The following is a 14,316-nucleotide window of genomic DNA, read 5'->3' as shown; positions in this document are numbered from 1 at the left end:
CTAGCCCGCCAGATCGATATATTTTTTTGTAAACTGCTTAATATCTTGGCAGAACTCATTGTAGAGAAAATAATCCCAGAAATTGATATTTAAATCGGAGAATTAGGCAAAATATTTGAAGTCCCTTTTCTGTGATGTCATGTTTCACTTGATAACAATCAAAAAGTACACACAAACATCCAAACACCTAACTTCTGCAACAAGAGTATTAATGGTACAGATAAGTTCTATTATGAGACTCGCTTTATCCTTGATTTTTAAGTATCGAGGCGGAAATCTTCAATTGGAAGTCTCACGTGAGGGTTCAGTAAAAGTCTCGAGAGTGAACATAAACGAGTTGCTGTATTTCACATGAGAGATTGTGGAATTTATCTCTACGGGAAATTCATATAAATCACCATTATCTACTAGTTTATAATAATAGAAATTTATAGTTTCGCAAATATATTTTATTTTTCAAGATTATAGTCAACAAGCGAACATTAGTATTAACTCCCTAACATGTCAGCCATGCTTACCTATTTGTAGATCTGGTCTTGCTGATACATTCTTGTACTCATTTCCTTTCAAAGTTTATCATAATAATATTTAAGATAATAGACAAAACGCAAACAGGCATTAACTCCAATAAAGAGTCAATTGAAGATTTCTGTCCTGTCATATGACCTTTTAATATATCTGATATTGCTGATCATTATGACTTTTTTGGAGATATTTGATGAAACTATAAATCGGAAAAAAAGATTGTAATATAAAGACAGTAAGGGCAATACAAGACGTTTTCCTCAATATTGACTTGTTAACACTTTTGCAGTTTTTACAATGTTTTAGTTTTTTTGTTAAAGTTTTCAAGATAACTATTCAAAACGCAAATAGATAGGTAAACATCTTTATTTAGTGTTATAACTCATATCAGGAGTCAATACACGGTTTGTGTTATATTATTTAAAAGAACATATCGTCTTGTTGATCATTTGTTTTTACAGTTTCTACCTTTCAAGACAGTTGTCAAGAAAATGCTATTGACTAAAAAAAAAAAAGAAAAAAAAAAAAAGGATAATGCATTCGGCATTGGTCAAATTATCGTAATTACAGTCCGTTCTCTTTTCCTCGATTGTAATATACCAAATAAGACTTTTCACCGAGTTTTTCTTTCACGAGCAACACGACGGGTTCCACAATTGGAGCAAGATCTTTTTCTGGAGTATCTGAGATCACCCCGGTATAAATGGGGTTCGTGTTGCTCTGTCTTTTAGTTTTCTATGTTGTGTTTATATAAAAAGAAAGAGCAGAGTAACTAAATAAAGCAGATTATCCAATATCTCTGACAATATTGTCAAATTGATAGCGGTAAAGGATAGGGAAACAGAGTATCATAATAAAAAAAATGAAAAAATATTTAGAAAGAGCAAATATTAACGAATATTCGCGAATGCCAATGCACTGTTTACAGTATGTCGGACAGCCAATTTTGTCAATATAACGGAACTATAAACAACTGTTATACAAGTGAGAGGTTTAGCTAGCTATATACATATAAACAAGGTTTAACCCAACATTTTACTGAAATGCCTGTACCAAGTCAATAATAAGACAGTTGTTTCCAACTCGTTCCGTTGGTTGATAACGTTTGAATTTATCAGTTTAATGGACTTATTGTTTTTGAATTTACCTTGGAGTTTGGTATTTTTGTTATACATTTTTATACAGAGTTACGGGTAACTAGTAGCTTATATAAATTGCAATCAACGTATGATCGCCATTTAAAGCATAGCCCGATCAAACTCATTGCTAATATTACCAACAGAATATTGTTTGAGAAATATTTATTTCAGTATGGATACATCGTATCATGTTCTCTCGTTGCGATATAACCCTTTTTGGACGCGATGTTTAGCAGTTACAAATCAATCAATCAATCATCATGTTTTACAGCTGAAACTATATTTACGCAACAAGTACTTAGGAAGAGGATTCTAGTTTGATACTTGATAAAACTCATTTAAAATACCACGCTTATAACTTATTAAGCCTGACGCGCGTTTTGTCAGCATAAGACTCATTCGTGGCATTTTTACTTACCATAAGCTAGTATCAGACATTTAACTTATTGTAAATTGGTGAATAAATACGGTAAGAATAGGATTACCTTCCAGTTAACATAAAACAGTTTCAATTAGAAAACAAAAAAAATAAAAAAATACAATAGAATATTATTTATGTTGGATAGGTCATACTTTTTGTCAAGTATACGTTTAAGTTGATTTCCGAACGTTGTCACGCAATGAAATATGCGTAATTTTGAGATGACCCATAAAATCCCGTCTTTCCCATTTGTCATTAAAGTACAATAAATCACTCGAGACAAAAATGTTTTGTAATATCTACACAAAAAAATGTAAATGTGCATCCACGTGTGTAATATTGTGTTGTTACTTTATAAAGGTAAATATTCATTGAAGACGATATAGCCACATTTAATGGAAAATAATTGAAATATGATGAAAACTAGTGATCATACATACGACGAACCTACTGATGAGAAAGGATATACACAACTTGCATCCATTTCAGATAATTTTCGAAAGTATGACGACTTGAAGCCATCAGGCTCGCATCACTCATATTTTGAACCTCAACCAGACCCTCAACCATATCATATGCGCAACGATGTGAAAATAAAATCGGATATTTCTAATGTTCATGATAAAAGATCAAAGGGTCTCATAAAGTTTTGGATAGCGTTAACTACTGTTATTATAATAGCATTAGTAGCTGGGCTGACGCACATTGTGATAAAATCTCGCTACAATACAAAAATATGTATTAAATCTAAGGGCACTGGAAATTCAAGTTTTCGGATATCCGAAATTTGGACAGAATGTCCAAATGACTGGAAGACATTCGATGCATGGTGTTATAAAGAATTTTCAGAACGGCGAACATGGTTTTAGGCTCGTGACTATTGTCGAAGTATCGGAACTGATCTAGTAAGTGTTCATAATAATAGGGAAACTAATTTTCTAATAACTAATTTTACACAGATTTCTCAGTGGATAGGACTCAGCAATTTTCAAAACAATGGGAAATATGTCTGGAGTGACAGAACAATTTTGAATTATACTGATTGGGGAGAATCAGAACCGAATAACTTCAATAATAACGAGAACTGCGCCCAACTTTTGAAACCCGACTCTCAAAAGTGGAATGACAACAATTGTTTTATGTCGTTGAGATTTATATGCAAAATGCAAAACAATCCAAGGTGTGGGCCTGGTGATTGGGTATATTATAAGAATTCTTGCTACTCTATTGATATGTCAGTGGCTAATTTTACTGAAGCCCGTAACCTTTGTAAGAACAATGCTTCAGATTTAGTTATCATTGGGTCTAAAGAGGAATATAATTTTATAATAAGTCAAACTACTAAGCATCCAGGTGCTGATTTTTGGATTGGATTACAGAAATTAAGGAATAAGACATACCGGTGGATAGATGGCAGTTATCCTACGTACCTCACCTGGGGTATAGATGAACCCAAAGATGATAATAATTTATGTGTGAAATCATCTATCAAATATGGAAATTGGTATGGTGATAGTTGCAGAAATCCAAATCGGGTTGTTTGTGAGAAACAATTACTTAGAAATGAATAAAAATATTACGAGAACTCTGTTTCAGTTGTGAAATATAAGAAAATTGAATATTTGCAAAAAGTGGTAAAAATCAAAGATGTTGATCGTTTTTACGTGAGATCAATAACATAATTTCTCGATAAACGACCACAATATGATGCAATGGTACTGAACGAAGACACTAACATATTTATTCAGTATCAATAGGCCATTAGTCGCTATAATTAATACAACGAATAAACTTGAACGCTAACAGTATCTTTAGCTATTGTTGCATGCTAGATAAAGAAAGCTATAACAATGTACAACTAAGCACTACACTCGGTTTAACAACAACGTATTTCTTAAAAAGAATTATCGATTCTTTTGAAAATCTTAAGTCGAAGTAGAACAGACAACAGCGGGGCAAAAGAAAAATACAAAATTCCCACAGGATAGCTTACAAACGTTACACGCAAAAATAAAATAAAATTGAGTAGTGACAACGCTATCTCCACTAACTCCGCTGAAGGCCAGGGTTGAACTCACGTGGTCAAAAAGGGAAACAGTTCATACTTAATAAGTCGGACCCGATTGACAAAGAGTAGAAATTAACTTATTATTAATGGAGACACATGTGATGCATTAAAAGAAGTGCATCTAGAAAATAATCCAGTCTAAGATACTAATGAAAATGACCCTTTGTATATTTGGTGAAACGCGTTATAAATAGCATATAAAAACGATTTACTAACATAGAAAACACAAATTCCTTTTTGAAAGCATTACTTCATACGCCGTATCAAAAATTCCTATAAGTTGCCGATAGCAATCTAACAGAATTTTCCGAAAATTTAATCTAGGCCTTACACACAACTTTGATTTTATTTACTGTTTATGCAATGTGCTTGGAATTTAAGCGGTCGATATTTGTCTGTCTGTCTGTTTGTCTGTCTGTTTGTTTGTAATATATCTACAATCCTTAAGTCCTCAGAACGTACTGAATGGATGTTAAACGAACTTATGATATGTCTTGTGAGGGTTGTGAAATTGTGCACCATTCATTTGTTTTATCTATTGAGGGTCTTCAGGGGAACCTTTGGACCAAAAAGGAGAAAATCAGTAGTGGTGTAGTGTAACTACTTGCGGTCCGCATCCTCTGCAGCCACTGAAGGGTTTAATGTGAAAGTTATATGAGATACTAATTAAATATTTTGTTGTGCATTATATATTTAATTTCTATAAGGTGGGCCCCAGAGGAGAATTATTGACGGGTCCAAATAGGAGTAATACCATTAATTTAGGATAACACCTGATAAACCACAATTCCTTCCAAACTAATATTTTTACATTGTGTACAATGATCATTTGCCGAAATTTGATTTTGTTTGTATTTTGTAGATATATTAGGGTTTATGAAAAAAAAAAACAAATGGCATTCAAATATTTTTGCCACATATATACACTTTTAAAAATATTTTGGCTGTTTCGTAAAACAAATATAGGAAAACATTTTATCCTCAAGTATTAACATATTTTGACAGTTAAAATACAGTATTAAAACATATTCTTAGCAATAAAACAGTAGCATATAGATGGCACTCCATAAAGAGACTACCATTGAATTTTTTTTTTAATTTGTTTGCATAGAGAGTAGTTGCCAGGAAGGTATCATATATGCATTATTTCAGGTCAATATGATAACATTGCAGACTGGCTCTAAAAGTTTAAGAATGAGTGCTTTCACCAGTCCAGTAGTCTTCACTTCTGTGTTGACATGAATTATCATTGATATTGTCATATTTATAAATTAACTGTTTTCAAAACATTGAATTGTTGGAAATACTAAGCATTTTCTATCCCAGGAATAGATTACCTGAGCTGTATTTGGCAAAATATTTCGGAACTTTTGGCCCTCAATACTCTAACTTCTTACTTTATTTGGGTTTTTACTTTTTGTGTCGAGCTTCACTGATGAATATTTTGTAGACGAAACGCTCGTCAAAATTATAAGCCTGGTATTTTTTAAGTGTTTTTCTATATATCTACATACATTTATTTAATAAATGAGGTTAACTTTTAGTGAATGCAAATATTCTTCGATATGAAATTTCAAGTTTTAGTATTGTTTAATATGTCACTGTGATTGTATCGTGAATAATATCGATATTTTAAAATTAAATGCTTGTCCTTAGCTGGTACTTAATTCTCCATGTTTCTGTGTACCTATTATTGTTTACCTGAACCAAATAAAAGGGAAAGGATTGCGTTCTCAAAAAACTTGATCAATTTTGACCTATGTGTTTATCGAAAGTCGAAAATGTGTTTATCGAAAGTCGAGAATCTTGCCAGTGGTTGCCCTTGTTTTTTTTTAGCTTTTGTCTATTTATAATTTGGTATTGTTTGTCTTTTCATCGTTCTTGGTTTTTGCCATGTTAGAGTGTCTCCCTTCGACTTATGAGGTTTGATTCTCCTTTTAGAATCTTCAAACTCTTTTTGTAAGATATTAGATAGTCTCTATTTAATGCATACACAAAATACCAGAATTAATTTAGAGCTTTTCAAATATGTAGGAGTTTGTCAATTGCTTAAGGCGGCATTCACGGTTTGAATTGAATGTCTATTTTAAATAATTTGATTTTTTAAGTTTCTGTCTCAATAACATATATACAACATGTCGATTTTATACATATTTCTACTTTTAAGATATATCTGAACAATGTTAACTGCACTTTTTGACAAAACTGTATGGTTTCTAATGAATAATAAAGTGTTTCGTGACTTTGATAACATTCAAATATTTATAATGTAAAAATATATAAATTAATTACTTTTTAATTAACACATAAAAGCAATACTTATAAAGCCAAACAAGTGAATTTCTAATTTGAATAACAACCCCTGGAGCCAATGTAAATCATTACATTCAAAGATGTTGCATACATAAATTATACCATTAAGCTTTGCACCGTCAAACATGTATCTTTTGACATTTCAGTAACTTATCAAGCGTGTTAACCATATATGTTAATAACATAAACTGTTATCTAAATACAATTTACAATCATTGTTAGAAAGTATGAGATATATATATTATCTTAAATAAATTGAAACTGCATTGACACGGACGTTGAAGAGAATACAAAAGCGATCTCGACGGATACACTGTAATTGAATAATATCATAGCTCGTCATAGGCTTTAAGTACTGGGAAGTAAAATATTTGTAAAGAGCTGTGGGATAAACGTCACTAAAACAGCAACTTAACGACACAAGCAATACAAACATCTGGAGGTCAACATACAGTTTTAATAAATTCAATTGTATAGTATACGAATATTTAAGTTAATTGGAACACATGAACTTGTACAGTAGAATTAATAATTACGAGAAAAAAAAATGGGGGGCTCTTGGTCGCTCAAGCCGACCTTCCTCAACAGAAAACTTATATTATTGAAAGTTTCTTTTAAAGTATCTGTATATAAGTTTTGTATCATTCAATACAACGTTTAATGAAGTAAATATATCATTCGTTAATTTCAGGGGTTAAAAACTATATCTTTAATCCGGGAAATGAAAGTTGTCTTTTGGTTGACTGATGAAATCTGTGGTTTCCATACTAGTCATAAAAAGTACAATTTTATTATCCGCAGGGCGAACAACGTAATTTTGTACATAACAATGTTAATTATATCCGCTTATATAAAACTTTCCTATGAGTATCGCATCACTCATATTTTGAACCTCAACTAGATCTTGAAGCATATCAAACACGTGAAGATTTGAAGGTGAAATCGATATAAATAGGCAGAGTTAAATCTGTATACATTTTATTTAGATTTGATTGGACATTAATAAAATAATCAAATTTAACTTTCTACAGGTTGAACTCCGCCTACCTTAATTGTTTGCAGATGTCAATATTAATGACAATGCTTGAGCAAACGTTTATACAAACAAAGCAAGCAAGCCAACCAAAGTCTTAATCTACAAGCATTAGGAAATTAGCTCCAATTTCACAAATAATTTCTGTTGTCTGTATTTTATGATAAATAATTTATACGTGTATTTCAAATAAGGGTTGTAAAAGTTACCGTATTATGTATAACAGATTTACAATAAATGGATATTGTGTGGATTGGAGGAATCGATTTATTGTGCAATCGTTAATCACAAAACATGTTTGTTATACACTTAAATTCAAAATGCCGTTAATCCGGTAAAAAAACATGTCCATTTAGTCCTTATCCTAAATAAAATGTGTATGGTAAATGTTTTTCGTCTTTGAAAAAAAAGTATTTGCAAATTTTAAACGTAACATCAACAACAAAAAACATGACATCACTTTATAAATTTCATGCGTCCGAAGCACTCTTCTGGATTTACCTTCATCCGGACTGATCAACGCCGAATACACGTATATTTTATGTCAGATGATTCATTTCGTTAATTTCGTTATCTTTCGATACTTTCCTCTTAAACTAAATAATTACTTCGGGGAATTTATTTATTATTGTCGTGCGAGTTATTTTTTGAAACTTAGACAAGCGTCTATTTTCTTAGCTTTGAAATATTATTAAACAATATAATTCATTTCAAAGAGTGGTGCGTCTGAATACCAAGACGCATCAGTGCACCGGAAACATATATACATATGTATATGTCTCTGAGTGCACTTAAACTCTGAAACAGCACTAAGACCGTGACGGGACAGTGTTAAAACTAGAAATAACATACCATCGGATAGAGCTTTTCATTAAAACAAAATAACTTAATTCTAAGTTCAGCAGCTACATGTATCTATCTTTTAACATCTGTTTGTAAATGCCTTTTCTTTCATTTTAGTACCAAACTTAAATTTTGATTTCAAAAATAATTTTCATGATTCAGAATACACTATAATTAGTCGAAAGTGCATCATAGGCCTACTTGGCTGGCTGATTATTTTGTATTATAAAACATGTATTTATTTGTTTATTCAGGTTGCACTATAATAAATATTTTTTTTCTTCTTCTTCTTCTTCCTATAGTAATTGTGGAATAATTTAATATTTTCCGTCTTTAAAGTTTAAGTTCGATGGCACGTGCCAATAACCAACAGGTCATAAAATCAATAATCCATAAAGTATTAAAGAAACATGGCTATTTTACAATTACACCTGCCATGGTATCAATGCTCCGTATGTGTAGTTTAAGGTTCTTACAAATTGTATAAAAGATTCTTTCTAAACACTACAGACGACATAATTAAAACTACACGAAGATAGCACTAAACCGCAATTAGAGTAGTTATTCAAAAAAAATATACAATAATGACAAGTTTAACTAAAAAAAAACATAGGAAGTAGCATATATTTCTATGTATGCATAGTCTAGTACTTTTATTACAGCGGTATAGTTGTTTTAAACAGATCATATTATAGTTTAAAGGAGCATTATTTGTCAAATTCATGTTCATCGATTTGACTCAAATTCTCATATTTATGATATTTGATTTATAACATATTAAACGTATATTCAAATTATAAAAAGTCTGAAATAACCAACTTACGATGCATGGACTCGATAATATGTAACACTATTTCGTATGTATTTTAGTCTAGACGCCATTTAATTAACAATCAGGTGACCTCCGAAGACTGTCGACGGTCATATAACCCGATAAAGACATAAATATAGAGATAAATAGATAAAGAACGCGTGCAATTGGATTTTTTTAAGGTCTGTTAGATTTTGCATTATAAGTTAAAAAATATGTAAATCATCGTTTTTACCTGTATAAGAATGAGTTTTTATGGATCGAATCAGTCAACCAAATGGTTTACTCTTGTTTCACTTTCGATGGTGACATTCTTTTCTTTTTTAATAGCTGAACACGCCTATTTTATGCGTAACCCATCTCTAGCTAAGGGATTAAATAGAAGGTCACATGAATACGGATTCAATGAGGTCGAATTATTCACTTGCAAGTGAATAATTCATCAGCGATGTTTCTTAGCTTATTTTGACAAAATTGAACCAAACTGGCCGCTAAAAGTGAATTAGTATTTCACTTTTTCACTTGCTATAATAATTGAACAAAAAAAAAATCATATTTTATTTTTTTTTTCATATCCCTTTAAGATTTGAAATTACGGCAGATAATCCTTCGCATTGGTGAATGGAGGTTGAATAAATTTGAACCATAAAAAGGATAAATATTTCTTGGTGCCATGGAGGTAATCAATTCTGTGGTATCTTTGATAGTATGTTTCTCTATCAAAAATGTATACTAGTAATGCTCGGTATTTACTTCAAATGTATTCAACATGTAAAAGTTTTTAATTCTTTCTTGTTGACTTTCTGCCCTACCTTCTAATTGATACATTAATCCAAAGAGTACAAACATGTAATGCATACATACATAATTCGGCTCTGGGTTATCATGTTAAAGAAATACCAATATGATGATTTTCAATTTTTTTTAGATTGAATTATGTAAAGTGATGTGTGTATCATATATACATTTTGTATTAGTTTTCATGACTTCCCAGACAGGTTGTTACCTTTGTTTCCAGCACACCCACACTAATAAGCTTTGATTTCTGTTTAAATTTCATCTTTAGGAAATATCTAATTTTGCTATATGATTTATCATAAGTTTCAAAATCTGCAGCAACTAATCCTGCCTCTTTAAATGTCAAATGAAAGTAAGGTATTGTCACTCTACTATGGCATGAAATAATGAGACAACTTTTCAAGTGGTATAGTTATCTAAAATGATATTAACATGCGGTAATATTGACGACTTATAATTGTCAGTGTATATAAAGTGCGAATTCTGAAATACCATATTTACTGTATCTGTCATGTATTTCTGATGTAGAATGATAAATAAACAGATGAAAAAATTATAATTTTTGAATAAATAAGAAATCATATATCAAATATATTGTATTAATAAATTCATGATACAGGTACATCAATGTAAGAGATGCAGACGGGTTTATATCGCGTCTACAGCCACCCAGGTGGGAAATCAATACACAAATAAGTAAATCTTAAGAATATTTCACGAACAGAGCGTGCAGGAGATTTAAAAGCAGCAGTTAAGTTTTATTGTCAGAAAAGTTTACCTTTTAACATAATTATTAATGTTGTATAACTTAAAAGGTTTTGTCATTCAGTTTGTTGATATTGAGTTAAATTCCACTTCTGCTTTCGTTATGAGATTCATGTTTACTGTTGAATAATGATACACTACTTTCATTTTTACTGTAGGATCGATTCATTTCTATTGTATATGCGGTGCATTTTCATAGTAAGAGTATTATTCATTTTTCATTAAATAGATTCTTAATTCAGGCGACTTGCTCACAAACTTGATAAAGTCAGAAGGATTTGATTATGAGTGAAAGTCTAACGTAAAAATAGCATTTATTGCTGAAATATTTTTTCAAATAATTTGTCCGATATATATGAAGGGCAATATTTATCCAATCCAATCGAATATAAACACCTTGGACAGTTCAGCGCATACACGGCCACCGAAACCTCTACTTAGGTTGTTGGTTTCGGTAGATATATCTAGTGTACTATACATCACATACTAATGAAACGTGTACAATTCTTGCCAGATATTTATAAAATTTGGTATTGCCCTTGGACAGATAAAATATGTGAAACGCGGGGAACATTGAAACTCTATTCTTTTATTCTCACCAAAATCAATGCGAACAGGAGTATGCATCACTACGGAGCCCCTGAAGTGCCATGTAAAAAAATATAAATATTTTCGTTTGAGATTTATTCGGGTGCGCACCAGTTTAAACACGATCTTTAAACTCGTGCGCATAACTTTCAAACAAAGTTTGACTGACTCCATACGAACTTGCGCACGAGTTTGAAAGTCCTGCGCACCATTTTAAACGTCGTGCGCACCATTTTTTTAACTCGTGCGCACGATTTTTTAATTTAGTGAGCACAAGATTAAATCTCCGGCGAACGAAAATATTTATATTTACAGAGCACTTAACGTGCGCCGTACTATACTCCAAAAAAAAAAACAAACAAAAAAACAATAAATAAAAAAAAAAACAAAATAAAACTGGAGCAATAACTATTCGTTTTGAATTTTTTAAAATTTATTTGATAAATGTTTTTGTCCTATCACCACACAGAGATTGAACATGGTAAAATTAATTAGCGTACACATTATTTGAGAACACCCTGTAGCTTACCTTTATGATTTGTAGTCGTACTCGTACTCGGACTCCGAGTCTGACAGTCGTTGTAAATCTTTAATAGCAAGTTTGTTGTCCCTGAGATATCAACTATTGCTCGAGGCCGGGGTATTTGGATTTCTTTGAAAATTATGTTTGTCGGTATAGTAAGCACTTTATGACTGGTTATGGGGATATTGGCAGTAAATAATAAACTGTTTGCTTTGAAAGATCAGAGAATTAATATATAAGGATGCATGACTTAACCTAATTTTTTATATAAGATGTAGAAAACGGACAACAATTCTTAATGTGGGGCATAATCTTATACACATTTAAAATATATTTCTATATTACGGATTACAAATGTGTCGGGTTTTGAACACTAAGGAATGTCAGAGGCTCACAGAGGGAAAATAATGTCGTACATCCGTCAGTAATACATTTTTAATACAAAATCACGCAATTTACATTTCAATTACTAAAATTTAATGTTTTAAAGTGTTATTATACATTATTACATACATGATAAAATTATTTTCACAGCAAATTACAAAATCCTTCACTTATGCGGAACATATAAGTTGGGTTTTTCAATATATGTTTTGTAAAAAACGAAGCCACACACACATACAAACACAAAACATGAAATCTAAAATTTTTATTGAAAACATTTTCTGAACGGAAAAAAAATTGTCAAGATAAAAAAGGTGCATTTAAATGGATTACTAAAAATATTAAGAAACAATAAACATGTTATGAATATACATGCTGCATTGTGAATGTTTAACAAATACCTGCACTGGAAAAAACACTAAGACAGGGGTAATCCGTAATATATGTGTAATTCAGGTCTCAGACAGGGTATATACTGTGACATTCCCGGCTTAGGGCTTATACCCACTTCGCCTTCGGCTCAGGGGATATAAACTCTAAGCCGGGAATGTCACAGTATATACCCTGTCTGAGACCTGAATAACATATATTATTATGAAGATAGTTTAATTTTTGACAAGCTCATATACTGCCTTACAAGGGAGCTCTATACAATATAACAGACTTGTTAGTCTGAGACTGATTACTTCAATGATTACGTTTAAAAGATAAACCGACGAGACAGCAACCAAACGACACAAATAACTAGCAGACATCTAGAGTGCAACATTGTAATATGTGAAGCTCTATATCGCACCGAATCAAAAAACGTGAAACTAATAACAGGAAATTTCAACTAATGCTGAAATAATTGTTAACATTTTTTCATACAATGCACTTTCACAATTTTACAACAATTGTAGGAAATACTTGAACTTTGACAGTTGTTTGATTCAAACAAAGAAAACCACATGACAGAAAAAACAACGAAATCACGAGATGGATGACAAAAATAGATACCAATGATGAAACATAAAAGTCAAGTATTGAGTACAGATGTATCAACTTAAACTTTTAACAATGAAGAAACTAAAGCATTAAAAATCCTATCTGAAAAAATGAAGAGCTCATAAGGTTGTAACATTCTTTTTTATGCCCACTTACGATAGAATGGGATCTTATGTTTTCTGTTCTATAAGTACGTTCCATATATGATTAAGGTTTTGGTTTAGGTAGGTTATCATGAAGGTGTGGTCTCATTAAATTGAAATTATAGTACGGTGACATGTAAGGTGAATTTTAAAGTTTAATGAACCGAAATACCACACGGCTAATTTTGGTCTTATTTTGAAGATAACTATAAAACCCTTTGATTAAGGCATGTCGTAGAGTGCACAAGTGATGCAGATTTTTTGAAAACTGTGGTCAAAGGTCAAAAGTGGGGATTTTAAATAATCGCAATTATTTGAAATTTTGGACAATTTCTTGGTGGTCCGTCATGATGACTGAGAACAATTTTCTATGGAATCAAGCTCTGGGAATGTCGCACAAATTCAGTTTGTCATATTTATGCCTGATTGCCAGAGATTAGTGATGTATACCCCCGCTTCCAACATATAAGAAAATGAAAAAAATATCTTTATCTACGAAAATTATCGACAAAAAATATTTATATTTAATATTTAGCTATGCCATTATATATGATAACATATAAAGATATTTTTGGGAAAATTTTGCTAACATGCCATAAAGAACAAAGGATAAATAAGTATTGTAAAGTTAACATCAGGTCCATGATTCAATGAAAAAATGATAAAATTCATTATTGATTATTTACACTTGAATGTTGGAACTATAAAAAATAAAATTGAGAATGGAAATGGGGATTATGTCAGAGAGACAACAACCCGACCAAAGAGCAGACAACAGCCGAAGGCCACCAATGGGTCTTCAACGCAGCGAGAAAATCCCGCACCCGGAGGTGGTCCTCAGCTGGCCCCTAAATAAAATTGTGTACTAGTTCAGTAAAAATGGACGTCACACTAAACTCCAAAACATATAAATGAACTAAAATTAAAAAAACATACAAGACTAACAAAGTCCAGAGGCTCCTGACTTGGGACCGG

The sequence above is a fragment of the Mytilus californianus genome, unplaced genomic scaffold, assembly GCF_021869535.1.
Source record: "Mytilus californianus isolate M0D057914Y unplaced genomic scaffold, xbMytCali1.0.p SCAF_6, whole genome shotgun sequence".
In the NCBI taxonomy this organism is placed as follows: Eukaryota; Metazoa; Mollusca; class Bivalvia; order Mytilida; family Mytilidae; genus Mytilus; species Mytilus californianus.
Note: the sequence above shows the minus strand (reverse complement) of the source record.